We start from the raw sequence: 14,977 nt of genomic DNA on the forward strand, positions 1-14,977 counted from the left end.
TGATAGTATTTACCTTCTGGGGGTAGTAAGTGGATAATGGTTAAGAGATGACACCAAAGGAGCCTCTGGGGCTCTGATAATGCTTTATTTTTATTTTTTAAATTAATGTTTTAATGGAAGTATAGTTACTTTATAATATTGTGTTAGTTTCAGGGGTACAGCCAGGTGATTCAGTTATACATATATATTTTTTTCATTATAGGTTATTACAAAATGTTGAATATAGTTCTCTGTGCTTCGCAGTAGGTCCTTGTTGTTTATCTATTTTATGTACGTTAGTGTGTATCTGTTAATTCCAAACTCCTAATTTATCATCTCCCCGCCCCTTTTTCCTTTGGTGACCTTAAGTTTGTTTTCTATATTTGTAGTAATGTTTTATTTTTTGACTTGAGTGATCGTTATGACTGTATACTTTTCAAACTTTAAAAATGTTTAAAAAGAAGGAGGAAGAGGTGGAGGCAAAGAAGAAAATGTGGGGAACAGATGTTGACCACCATTCACTCTTTGGGTGACTTCAGGCAAATTGCATTGTCCCTTTGAGCCTTATTTTGCTCATTTGTAAAATGGGAATCATGTCACCTTGCTCACAGAACTTTCATGAGGATTATGTGATCCTGCATATATAAGACTTTGTAAAGATACAAAGCACATTATAAAGTTTGAGGAAAAAAACAGTATTATATTGACATCTAATGCCATTCTGGAATTGTAATCATCATAATAATATTAGACTTAAATGAGTCTTCAAAAACTATTCGGTGCATTCATCAGAAAACTCAGAATAGAATTGAATTAGTTGGAAATAATGAAAGTAAAATTATTTATAATCAAGTAGATTTATTCCAACTTATACATATTTTATTTCTTCTGTACAGATACACACAGCACGTCCCTCCCACCACTTCTCTAGTCTGGACCCCATTTTCACAGCCCTGTAGAATCTTATGCCCTCTTGAGCTCTCTTATCTGAGCCAAGTAAAACTCTTCCAGGGGAAGGGAGAGGGTAGCTGGAGACTCAGCAGGTTTTGTTGTTACCAAGCACAGATCAGAGCCCGGATGGCAGCCTGCACAGTGGTGATGCTTCCAGAAAGAAACTCAGAGAAGCCCTGAGTCGAGCAGGATGGAGCCCTGTCCCCCTAGGTCCTTGAGTAAAGACTCCTTCCATTGTTGCAAGTCTTTGGCTAACTTCCCAGAGTTGTAGAATGGTTGATTTTGACAATTTTTTATCAATGTTCCTGCTGCTTTTTATGGAGAAGTGGGCTTTTAGAGGCCCTGAAGCTGCCATTTTTGCTGAGGTCCTTCTGCTGTCCCCAGATCCTGACATGGCCTCTTTCCCTGCTCCCACTCTGACAACTGGCCACCTAAGGGTCTTCCCTTCAAAGACTGACACACGTTCTGCCACAGTTTTCCCATTAAAATAAATAGCTGCCAGCCACTCTGTCAGCATCACTCACTCCTTTGGAGACAGTCATCACTCTTTCCCATGGCTTTTCTGCATCCTTGCTCCTAGTCTCTGTTTGATTTCAAACTCCAAAGGCGCAGCCTTTTCTGGTAAGACTGCATTCCTCAGTGATTCTCATTAGGTTTTGTTTTGTTTAAATGCCTACTTCGCCAACTATAGGGCTCCTTACCTGTTTATTCCTGAGCATCCAACGTCAGTATCTGTATGCCCCACCTCCCCAAGCCTTCGTTTAGATAAGTGTGTTTCTTGAGGCTGTGGCCTCTGACTTTTCACTCCTATACTACATTCCTCGAAGAACTACCCCCCTCCTCTGTGGCGTCAGCTGCCACAACCCTACGAATGATTTATAAATCTTTCCAAGCCTTTGCTGATCTAAACACAAGCCATAGATCTCTCAATGCCTCTCAGACATTTCCACTCTGCTATATCTCTATTAACCCCAACACAGCAACCTAAATGGAACTCCTATGAAACTGGGACATCCACTGTCACATTCAAGGGACCAATTTTGACATCCAAAAGTATTTTAGAGTAATTCAAATAGGACAGTCATTGCAAAACAAAACACAAAACAAAACAAAACAAAAATCCCAAAAGAGAGTTTCCTTAATAATAATAAACAGCAAAAAAAATTTTTTAATCACTTCATCAATCTGTCTTCTGCATCTTTTGAAATCATATAAAGGCAGCTAACCAAATAAGTCTACCTTTCATTCTTTTGTGTTGTTTTTTGATGGGGAGGTAATTAGGTTGACTTGCGCGTTTATTTTAATGGGGGCACTGAGGATTGAACCCAGACCTTGTGCATGCTAAGCAAGCGCTCTACCACTGAGCTATGCCCTCCCCCCTTTCATTCTTGAAACTCTCTCAAACTCTCTGTCAAATATACTAAGTTCTAGATGTTGCTCCACTTGTCAGCACCCTCCCACACCCATCTCATAGTCTCATCTATAAATAACTCTCCGTCCTTTCCAGGATGAATTGCCGAGATCAGACTTCTTAATTCTCTCTCAAGCATTACCCCAATTCTACACAGTGAAGCCTTAGAAATTAATCTGGCATGGATGGCGTTCTTCTTAAGGCTTAAGGGAGGAAAAAGATTATGTGAACAATCATATACTATTTTCTTCTATCATATCATGATATCCCAAACTAAATCAGCTTTCCTATTTCCTTCCTCAAATGACACCCAGGCTCTCGTCTCCTTGGTGATTATCATGATATAACCTTCAGGTTTTAAGTGGCTCCTGAGGACTTCATGCATGAACATAGAAGCAGCTTTGGAGAAAAAGTGCCATTATGAGTTGTACTGATGCTTTTAGAGAAAAAAAAAAAAAAGCTGCTATTATTACATTAAGAAAGCGTATCCAAAATAATCAGTCATAGAGAAAAATAGTTTCGTCACTCTGGACCAACCAGGGCAAGAAGATGTTCATGTGTATTTTGATAAATTACTGAAAAATTTTCCCATGCATCTAATATTTGCAAAGATGATTCTTTAAGTCGGCGGTAAGGGGTGATTCAGCAAAGACTTTTGAAGAAAAGTGGACTTTGAACCGGCCTAGGAGGTCACGGAAAACCAAGAGTAGCATCACCATGTGCCCCAGAACACAACGAATATTCAGTTTACTATAGGCTTGGGCACGTGATGGGGGACAGTGTCTGGCACACAGTGAGTCATCAGGAAGTATTTCAAAGAACTAATGGGGACGGTATGAAATACAGATAGACTGCTAAATTAAGGCCATCCAGTTGACCATTTTTGGAAGCTTGAATATTTTTGGTAGGCTATAGATGGTGAATATTTCTTTGAAGAAAACGTTTCCAGTTTTCCTGACGTTAATATTTTCATAAAATGCCAGAATTTGAAGGAAAGTGGGATAAAGTGAGGACAGGAGTTTTCGGTGTGTAGTTTTTAAGATTACTTATGTCTTCAGCTTCTTTTTAGGCAAAATATTAATCACACTGAAACAAATTTGCAGGCAGAAGAATAAGTGAGGGAAGAATGCCTACTTTATCATTTCAGTGCAAATTAAACATGAATTAGTTAATAAAATGTGAACAAAACTATTCAGTGTGGCACCTTCTTTGCTCACTTCACGGTCCTTTCTCCCTTCCCCACACGAGCCCTGAACATTTCCCTCTGAAATCACTTTTGTAGCATTTCTATCATGTCCGTGGCTGAGAAACAGCATCTTCTTCCTTAAACACCTAGAAATCGTGCGGAGATAATAACCGGAATTTAACAGCAGCAACGAAAAAAGCCAAAGGAACTCATTTCAATGAAGTAGATCTAATCCTCAGCATCAGTACGCATTTAAGGGCTTCGGAAAGCAGCAAGAAGGGGGCAGAATCCACGTGAGTGTGGCGAGAAGAAATGTGGAGGGTAGGGCACAGACGTGGGGCATCAGGTCTCAGAACACACCTTTATAAACACATTCCTGGGGGGGGGGGTCCTGTTGCTCCAAAATGACAAATTACAATTTTTATTTGCAAGAATACGTCCCAAAACTAGAGTGAACGAGACCCTTTCAGATTCGATGCATTCTAAATCAAGTGCTTCCAGCCATGCCAGGAAAGGTCAAAGCTACAAACCACCTAGCTTATTACGTGAACTGAAGCATTTCTCCTTCATTGGGACCCAGAGTTTACTCACCCAATATAAGAAGGTGGCATTTGTCATTGTATTTTTTTAGGTGAACAGAACACCTGGTGAAATTAGCAAAAGGAAAAAGATTTGAACTGAACCCCTGGGGGCGTTTAGCTGCAAGGTAGTGAAGGAGATGGCATGGTGTGGCTTTGGAGTCACAAAGATCTGGATTAGGCAGGGCAGGGCTACTGTGGTTAGCCTTTAATTGGTCCCCCGACCTGCCTTTTTCCCTGGCTCCTGCCTCTTGATTTATCCAGTGTCTCTTCCAGTCGGCTTCATTTTGCTCTGAGCAGCCAGCTCGGACCCTCGGGCTCTAGGCTTTTGAGCCACTTCAAAGTATTGGCTTTTCTGAATACAAACCCTTCTTTCCAAATCCAAACCTAAAAGAAGAAAAACTAAATCTGAAATAGGATTGTGGAAGTTCTAAGGAGTTCAGCCTTTTCCATTTGGCTTTAGGTGATAAATATCTGTGACCATGTTCTGGCTGGTATGATGTGTTCAGGTTTAGGTCAAAAAAAAAAAAAAAAAAAAACCCCACCTAGAAACAAAACAAAGCAAAACCACAAAAGTGTATGACATGCACCTTAAATTAATTACATGGGAATCTTCCCAAGATCCAAATCTTACAGGAAGTTTTCCACTGGAAATTATTTGTTTAACTTTAAGAAGGAAAGAAAAGATCCCAGGATAGTTAGATTCAGGGGGATATAAAATGGAGAGGGATCAAATTGTATATTCTACCTTTGATGTTAAAGGTGTAGAAAGGCATCACATACACACACACAAAAACCCCATGCAACAACAAAACTTGAACCCCATTCTGACCTTGACTGAAGAATAAAACACTTCTAAAATTCCAGAGTAAAATGTCAAACTGAGGGCTGTGAAAGCGGGCTGAGATCATTCATCAGTCTGTTAGCCGCAGTGGGACTCTGTTCCAAATACATTTCTGGTATCAAAAACTTGAAAGTCCAAGCTAGGGAGTGAGATGGGTGTCTGGGTCCAGCAAGGGGTGTTCTTTATTCCCAGGGGGATTTTGGGTTATTTAAGTGCTTGGGACGGAAGCCTCCTCTTGCTGCTTTCCACATTCATCAAATTGATTTTAGAACATCACAGAATTCTCCTTTCTTCAGCAGCCACAGAGGCTGCAAACTCCAAGGCATTCACTGAGCTTGTGTAGATATGGGCAAGGTACCTACTTAGCAGCAAGTGAGAGAAACAGTCAGGTCCTCTTCTCCTCTGCCATTTGGGTTCCCCCTTCCAGCTTTCCAGGGTGACTCCCTACCCTTCCTAACAACAGGACAGAGGCTCTGTTTGACTGCGTTTGTCACTAGCTGTCATGTGTGAAGCAGATCTTTCAGTTCCGTTACCTTTTATTTTTAAAAATAAGAATGGAATTCACATACGATAGAAAATCCACATAGCATCAGGAGTACAGAAAAACAAGCAAGTGTTAATAAATTTCCAAGAAACAATAATCTATTTCTGCAAATGCGCCCTGCTGTTCATTTAAACGGAATGATACTCTATAAATTTACCACTTCACTCTCTGAGCTATCGAAATGTAATATGCAACACCTTCGATGATCAAAGGGAAAGTAAGTTGAGAAATCTAATTTGTTTTTTCACCATTTAAGCTCTTTATTTAACATTTGCATCTCAGCCTTCATTTAAACAAGCTTCCATTTTATTTATGCACATTGCAGGTATGCTTCAAAGGTTGTCGTGGAAACTTGCAGTTCAAACTATAGTCCTATTCAAATCAAATATATCTATAAATGAGAAAAAAAAATGTGTTCTGTCACACTTGAAGATTTAAAGTAACTTATCATTGTACCATTCAGTCATTGATGGAACCCGAGGTAACCACTGGAGGAACTGTGATGGGATTGTATTTTTCTTGGGAAAAAAGTGAGAGAGGAGCAACGGGCCATATGGCATAACTGGGCTCCCGTGGTTGTCATAATGCATGGCCAACATGTAAAGTCTGAGGTTGGTGGTAAAATGTAGATGGAATTTATCATTTAAAGGAATTGACAGAAACACTGAGGGAAGTAAAACCAAAAAGGAATGATACATGACTGCCTCTGGGGAGGTGGATGAGGGCTGGGTCCAGATGAAGTGGGGCGGCGGTAACACGGCAACACTTGCTTCTCGTCCTCAGTGCTTGCGCCATGCTTCACCTCTCATGATGTGCCAATGTTACTTCAATAAAAAACAGAATAAACAATAATAAAATAATTTGTAACTTTAAACTTCTTGATGCCCACCGAATGAAAATCATTTTAACTCTCTTATTTTAGTAAGCAGGTCATTAATTTTCATAGTCATTACCATCCTGTATGAGCTATGCCACCTGAACACAGTCCATTCAAATATGCTGTGTCCTTAAAGAAGCCCTTGGCGCCTCATTTAGCACCAAGAGGACTGACTGCAGCAGAGATGCACAGGATGGCTCTGATTTTTCCCTGGAGGGATTTTCTGAGATAAGAATTAGGGAACCAAGACAAAACTGACCACCCAAGCCAACAAATGCTCCGCCCTTCCTCAGCCTGAGTTGACTCTCTCTCTCCTTTTCTTCGGAGTCACAGTCTCCATTCACACAAATGTCATTGCCTCATTTTCTGATCCTGAATCCACTGCAGTCCAGCTCTTAAATCCATTTAGTCCCTTAAACTGCTTGTCCACTGAGGACCTCCTGACAGCCAAATAGAGTCTCACCATATGCGAGGTTGTCATCAAACTCTTTTTGATGCTCAGAGGGATCAGAGTTACATCCTCCCTTACAGTCTCTGTACTTCTTTCTAGGGGGAGAAGCTCTTTGTTTATTACAAAAGGATAAAAATAAGAAAAATAGATGTTTTATATGGTGAGAGGAATGCCAAGTCTGCTTTAAAGGCGTTTTGGAAAAAACTGAAATTAAGGTCATGCTAATTAGCAATGAGAATATGAAAGCAGGTAATCAGCTCAACCCGTTGGCACGTCAGGGAGCCCTGAGTGGGCACCAGTTCCAAGGGGTAACAGGCAAGCGAGGAGGGTTGAACTAGGCGGCAGCGGAAGTCGTTATCCCAGAAGGCTGAGATCAGGAAGCAGGTACTGGATGGAAGTTCTAGGAAAACGGTGCTTTTGACGGGTCAAGAAGTCACTCATGTAAATCATTTCTTTTCTTGGGTATCTTTTTAATCACATTATATTTCAAAAGCATTTTCAGGTACCTGACATTCCCGAGTTTTCTGCCTTTTCTTCCTCACTTGGTTATACATCTGGATGCACTATCCCCATAACTGTCCACTTTGCTTTGTGTGTGAGGACCGGACACTGGGGCATCTATGCATTCCTGTCCCCAGGCACCTGCATTTTCATGACTCTATTTGCAAATGGAGCGATCGTTCACATGGGACAGGACAGAATGGCAGTCTTGGGATGTTCAAAGGTCTCAGTGGCTCCTAATCCAGTTCTAATGCTTGGTGTTTGATGCAGTTTCCAAGGAGAGCTGTGACTCAAGGGTATTAATCTACCTTGTGACAGCATGGGGTTTTAATGCATTTTCTGTATCCGAAGAAAGAGCCTCCTATGGAGGTGGTGAAAGGAGTTATGGCGAAATCAATATCTTCATTTCGCCGGGGCACTGACAATTTGTAGCAATGATACAAGGGATCACTGCACAGGGAGTGCTTGTTGGACAGAATCTAATGCACAGGACATACACTTCTGAAAATGGACACAAAGACATGCTTCAATGAGTTAAAAATAAATAAAAGGTGAGTGGGCCACAGGGAACCTGTGTCTTTCTAGGAAAATGTAGATAACCTATTGTAACACCAAGGGCATGATTTTGGAGCAATAAGAGTTTCATGATGTCTCCATTTTGCAGGAGTCATGTTATCTGCAAAGAAAGATAAATTCCGTAAAACATGTTCAGGAATCAGTGAAGCACATCCTGGCTGTATATTGAAATATCCAAATCAAAATTATGATGGCTGATAATCTACTAAAGGTACAAGACCAACCAAGAAAACCATACAATGAAATGCTAAGAATATGACCCTTCAGCCTTGTCAGTGAGACTGGCCGAGGAGGGAAGTGAGGCACAGCCGGGGGGTGAATCAGGGCGCTCACTGGACGAGACTCTGCAACACTGTCTCAACCACAGATATTAGACGGATGTTAATATCAGTGCCGCTTGAAAATGCAGTTTAATAGCCAACCACTGATTTATTTTGTGTACCATTACTTCTTCCTGGGCACCATTACTCACCCTGATTTTTGTGCTGTTCCAATGGTATATGCATACAGTTGTAATTAACATTCCTGTTTATCTATCAAATCAATGGATGAGGATGGATACATATTTTTAAAGATGATTATTTATTGTTTTGGTATCTTCATAGTTTCTACAGTTTAAATATATATACAGGGAAAAGCCTCTTTATGCCTTACATGGGTGTACGATCATGTTACCCAAAGGGGTCATTTAACTTATTCTACATGCACATAAAGATAAAATGGAAATGGCTAATTTTTCTCTACTTCCCATGAATTTTATTTTCTTCTTTGTAAAATTTTTTTCTGACCATGTCAAGGAATAACAAGGTCCTTATATTTGGAAATTTTGAACATTCTCTTTTCCTAAGTCATGGAAAAAAATTGCTTTACTGTGTCTCTCAGATACCGTGGCTATTTCTAAAGTGAAGCCAAGATACACACGAGATGCAGATACTCAAGAAAATACCTTCTGTTGCAAAATTTCCCAAACTCATGTTCGGTGGAAAACTGGTCTCGAAACAGTTCCATCATCAAATCAGTTTGGAAGCTGCTACATTTTATCTCCCTTCTTGGAGATTTGCAGCACACTTGAGAATGTTTAAAACTTTGGTAAATTCTGCAGAAAAGAAACTCATTTAACAAAGCCCAGCATTTCTTAAACTTGCTTGACGATGAAGCTTGGCTTTAAAAATTCATGAACTACCCATTAACATCCATCGCTTAATGGTCCCTCACCCAGGGGCAGAATACTTTGCACAGAGACTCCTGAACTTCAGCATGTATGGTCCATCCCGTGTAAAGCCCTTGGCAGACCAGGGTAGACACAAAACTCTGAATCCCTCTGCCCCCCACCTTAATGACTTCATCTCTTTTCATTACCTTCATCGTTATTTCATAAAATTGCTGTGAAAAATAACCAGCGAAATGGTCATTTGGCTTGTCAAATTAAGTGCTATATGAATGTTCTAATAATAGCGACCATTAATTGAGCACCCACTGCATGTCAGGCAATGAAGCACTAAGTCAGACACTTAATATAAACTTTCCCTGTTCTGCACAATAACCGGCAGAGAGGCATTGCATCCTCCCATCAACTATCTTGGAGAGGTCGTCCATCTTGCCCAGATTCACTTGCTTCTCTAGGATACAGCCAGAATTTCATAACTATCTCTCTCCGCTCTCCCAAGTCCCTGCATTTCTCACTATATCATACTGTCTCTCTGAATAACATGAATTCAGCCAGTCCCAATGAGATAATAAAATATGAAGTGATAAGAATAATGATGCCAATAATGGTAATTAATAACCATCAGAAAGGTATTAAAGCTCTACGTATTGTCATTGTGTAAAATTTATAGTGGTGCCATGTTTTAACAGTCTAGAGCCCACGCTCCTTTCTCCCACCCCCACAGCCAATTAATCATTAACTCCGGTTGATTCTCTAATATTGCTACTGCCACTAGCCGTTGCTCAAGCCACCATCTTATCTGTTCTGGGTTTCTACTGCAGCCAACACCTAACTGGTATCTGTGTCTTTCTCCAGTTCACTTTGAGTGCTGCCATCACAAGTGGTCTTTTTAAGATCTGATCACCTGAGTACTCACTATTCAGTTAAAAGCGGCTAAGACTTGCCACGGACAATAGATTAAAGGCTGAACTTGTAGCTTTCTAGTAATCCTTCATCTTCTGGCCCCGATCCCTCTCCAGCTCCAAACACCACACTCTCCAACCTCATTTGTTTGGTTTTCTTCATTTGTTTGCTTGTTTTCCACCTCCACCCTGAACCAGAAGTGAACCCAAAGACGGGGAAGACCTGGACTCCCCTGTTGACCCCCGTGTCTCCCGACACCCAATGCACATCTCACACATAGTAAGCACTAAATTAATATCTGCTGAAAGGACGGCTAGATGGAAGGATGGATGAATGAATGAAAGAGAAGCAGAGAATGGGAGAGAAACAGAGGTGCAAGGGATGTCCATGTACCCCGCCTGCATGTCCCTTTTGACGTCATTGGAGCTGCTTGGGAGAGAGGTCAGCAGGAGAAGCGGAAATCTGTCTCTGACAAATCTGGGGGACGTGGTTCCAGGCAGGCTGCTTCGTGGCTTAGGTGAAGTGGTGTGATGACACGGGAGGGCCACAATCTGGTCCCTGGGGACCTCAGCCTGGCTCTGCAACCTCAGTGAGGGGAGCTTTGGAACCATCAGCGAGAAGTCCTTTGGGGAAAACGTCAGGGTCCCCTGGAAGTGCCCTACCAACAGAGGCAACGGGGCGGGTCTGAGGAGGAGCAGCAGGAAAAGCTGAATAAAGCCACACGCCGAGTCTGTGCAGTCAACTGCTTCGTGAACACACGTAGGACAGTCATTCCAGGGTGTGCAGCTGTATTTGGTAGGGCGAGGCGAGGGGAGCCTTCTCAGGGGAGAGACTGGAAGTCTTGTTTTCAGGAAAAAAAATAAACAAAAACACGTGTCATCAAGTTCACCCAGGCTCACAAATTTGGCAACTGGCGTTCTGGAGCATTGAATTGGAGCCAGAAAATCTGTCTGTCTTCCAGCGATTTCGCATTCCAGCCCTGTGACTGTGGCAAGCCACACCGTCTGCCCGGCTCCTATTTCTTCATCTGGAATATAGGATGAATGAAACCTACTGAAAGGTATTAGGAAGAGCAAATGAGGTAAAATTTGAAAATATATATGAAAGCACTTTTGTAAACTATAGAGCGCTATGAATTATTCGTTATTTGGCATGGCCACATTTGGGGTGGTCTGCCTGTCTTATGTTGATGCTCTTCAATCCTTAAGTACGTCTTCCACTTCCATAACTGGATGCCCCGGGAGTCACGCTGGTTGCTCTGGATCGCACCCCTTTGGCCAGAGTTTGTTGGACTAGGAGTGGACATCTGACCTAAGTTCACCTAATCAGCTTTTTCTTCCAGGTATTTTAGAACTGGGACCAAAAGACTCCATTTCAGTCCAAGTTGGTCTTTGGAATGACATTGTCCTAAACCCAGGAGCCATGGAGGAGTGGGGCATCATAAACCCACATGTCCCTGCAGAGCAAAGAAAGACGGTCAGGAAGGAATGATGGAGCAAATCTGTACAGAAGCTCCCGAGACTCAGGGTAGGTTTTCAGTCCCCACGTCTAGTTTCATTGGCTATGTCTGTGTCTTCATGACAAAATCTGAGTCTTAATTACAAACATCCCTTTCTCGCTTTAGTTAAATAAAGGTGGGTCCAGTTCCATTACAATAAAAGAATCCATGTATATATGATGGTATATACATGATGGTATAAAGATGATGGTATATGTAATACACCATGGTATATGGTAGTGGTATCTATCTATCTATCTATCTATCTATCTATCTATCTATCTATCTATCCATCCATCTATCGATGGAGGTGGCTAGCTCTATTACCAAATAATATTTCTGGTTAGAGGGAAAGGCTGTGTTGCAACTGTGAAATGAGCACATGGAGCTCATTTCATAGTCCTGTGGCCTGTCTCCTTCACAGAGGTGTCACCGAGACAGACATCGGTATGGTGATTTGAAGTTTGCCAAAAGAAGCACTATGTGAAAAAGCTGATAACTATAATAATGCCAATAATAGGAATAACAGCACTTCATACAAATCACGGAGGTTTCAGCACTGTGCATCGGCCAGCGCGCCGTGTTTAGCAGCGGGTTTTATAACACCAACCACCATCGCAGGAGACGTGCGGGGCTTAGCCCTGCTTCAGACGGGCTGCTTTCATATGGGAATCCCAGGAGCCACTGCTCCAGTCTGCTCTCCTCTTATCTTTCTTATTTAAATGAATTCCATCTGTTTGGAAATACTCTTCCTTTCAGAAGCTTGCAGTCTCCACTTACTAATCAGACAAAAGAAATCTTCCAGTAAAAGAAAACAATAACGTTTACTCCTATGAGCTTGTCCAGTCATCTGCTGGAATGTGGCAAATGTCCGTACTGATCTTTGACTGCTGTAAAAACCTGCTTTCATGGTTTAAAAATACATGTGTTAATGAATGTCTAGGAGCGCGTGTGACCAGTGCGATACATAATTTCCATCTTACACCACATCATCCCACTGCACAATTAAGCCCACAATGCAGTTTGCGCTCTTGGAACGCCTAGTGTTTTAGTAACAGTAATTGAAAACCAATAGCACTTGGTAAAACGAAGTCATGGGTACTTTTGAAACTCCAATTATGGACGTATTTGCTCGCTCAGAGTCTGGCAATGACAGGGACACAAAGAAGGCAGACTGTGTTGAAGGATCTGAGGCCTACGGTGACACAGCACATACAAAAAGTTAGCTTTATGACCTGTAGGGACACGTGTATATTACATGCACGCATTTATGAGCACAGGTAAACCTTTACAAGGGCCATCCAAAGTGTGCAATTCAGTTTGTTCCCGAACTATTTCCCAGTGATACAGTTACCTTTAAAAGCCTATTTATGAGATCTTCTTTGACCAAAAAAATTTGCCCACCTGAGTAGGCTAGGCCTAGCTCACTGATGCCTGAATTAAGAAATCATGTCTGTACCATGACTTCACCAATCTGTAGGGAGATTTGTCTGAGTTAATGAAAGAGTATGAATTATATAATTTTATGTAATAAATTACAGTACTTTATTAAATTGGCATTCTTTTCAAGTTGGCTTCAATGAATTATGAAATTAACTGTTAATAAGCCACACTCATTGCCAACAAGAATACGCTAAGGTATGGTAAAATACTTTCTCTCTGCGTAGATGTTTTACAGGCAAGGTTATATTTATTTTATTCTAAAAATGATACCCTTAGTTATATGATATTGAGATAACTAGCTCAGTCCAGCCCCCCACCCCTAAAAAAAAATCTCAGTCAATCTCTATTCAGGTGTTTCCCATAAGAGCCTGGGTCTACGCCCATTGCTTTGTGTCACATATTTTACTTATCAGTTTGTGAGCCTTTTCCTCCCCAGCAGACTGCAATCTTCCTGAGGTCAGGGATGGACCGTGCATCTCCAGTGTCTTGCATGCAGTGTCTGCAACAATAATCATCTGTTAAATACATCAGTGTGTTGGCTTTCACTCGTGATGTCCACGGATTTTCGCAGCGGGGTAAAGAATGGTTACCACGCACAACAGGGATCAGAGGGTTACGATCTGCTGGATAAGGAAGCCAGATAATGAATCATTTGAAATAATTTTCAACACAGATTCTTTAAGATTTGCTCTCAAATGGTTCGTTTTTGATCAGTTCAGCTGGTTTGGTCTAAAAAACAGAAAGGCGAGTCCCCTGAAGAATGCTAGAGAAACGTCATCGGAAGCCAGGAAGAAAAAGACATTGTGGAAGCTGGTGAAGGATGGCAGAGCCATTGTGTGCTCTCAGAATTTCCACCCCCACGAGCCCTTCCAGATTTCTCGAGTTTTCTGGCTGGGTTTTAACAACAGTAATGTTTTATTGGACAACACATCGCCAAGGATCATTCTTTAGCGAGCCTATCCGAGAAGCCCCCCATTGCTCATTTTTGTGCTTCAAGGGGTTGGGGGCACCCAATGGGACTGAAAGTTGGTGGCCAACATTATCAGTTCTGTAAGAATGAGCTCCTTTTCCCCGTGAGAACACCGACATCAATGAATATCGATAAAGGCAGCCGATAGTTGTTTCCTACTGCGACTTTGCACAGCCACTTTCCCAAGGTGTTTGTTTGTTTGTTTGGTGCTGTAAGCATCTGGAATTAGAAAAGATTGGTTCAATGTGAAGGAACAGCCGGTGTGTAGCATTTGTCCAATTCCCACACACCCGTATCCACCCCGAGTTGCTTCTGCACGATGCTAACGTCACATCAGATGCGGTGACGCTGCATTGCCCTCAGCACAGCAGAGACCAACTGTGGTGACTGCCTGATTCCAGGGTGGTCCTGTGTGTGTGCTGAGCCTCTCCCTTGCAGTCTCCCTTTTGGCAAGCAGCATCCATAGGCCTGGTGACACCCCAAATGATGGCACTGCTGTCAATCCCTGTTCCTTTAAGGATAGAAAGTTCCGGAGCCTCACCCCTCACCGAGACTCCAGGTTTTAACTCGGCATTTGGAAAAAGTGACCTGTGTGTTCAGGGTCAAGCCTGATTCTCCAGATCCCTTTGTGCGTTCACAGAAACCACCTTGGGTTTCAGCTTGAGTCTCTCCACGGGATGACTCAAGTCTCTCTGTTGGAGGCTCCTTGGGGATTTTGCCCTTGTGGATCTTTGAGAGCATGTATCTGCGGGCAGTGAATGAGACAGCAGATCTCCCCAAGTCCTCTCTGCCCTTCCAAGGCAGCTAATGAGATCAGAGCTGCTCTGTGTTTTTATCTACAGTTCTAATGTGTCACATGAGATAAGAGATCAGGGTTTCCCCCAAAGCAAACCAAAAGGAAGCACGAAGAGACGCTGAAGGATGAGAAGACAACCTGGGACAGGATCGCTTGGGCCCGGAGCCTACCTGTTAATTAACCAGAGCCACGACCCAATCCTATGTCATGAACCAGAGCAGGAAGCAGATAAATTGTAGTCACTTCCAATTAGCTCACTTCACAGGCCAGGAGCAAGTTAAGTCTTAGGTATTTAATTCAG

This window comes from Camelus ferus, chromosome 25 (assembly GCF_009834535.1).
Source record: "Camelus ferus isolate YT-003-E chromosome 25, BCGSAC_Cfer_1.0, whole genome shotgun sequence".
Taxonomy (NCBI): Eukaryota; Metazoa; Chordata; class Mammalia; order Artiodactyla; family Camelidae; genus Camelus; species Camelus ferus.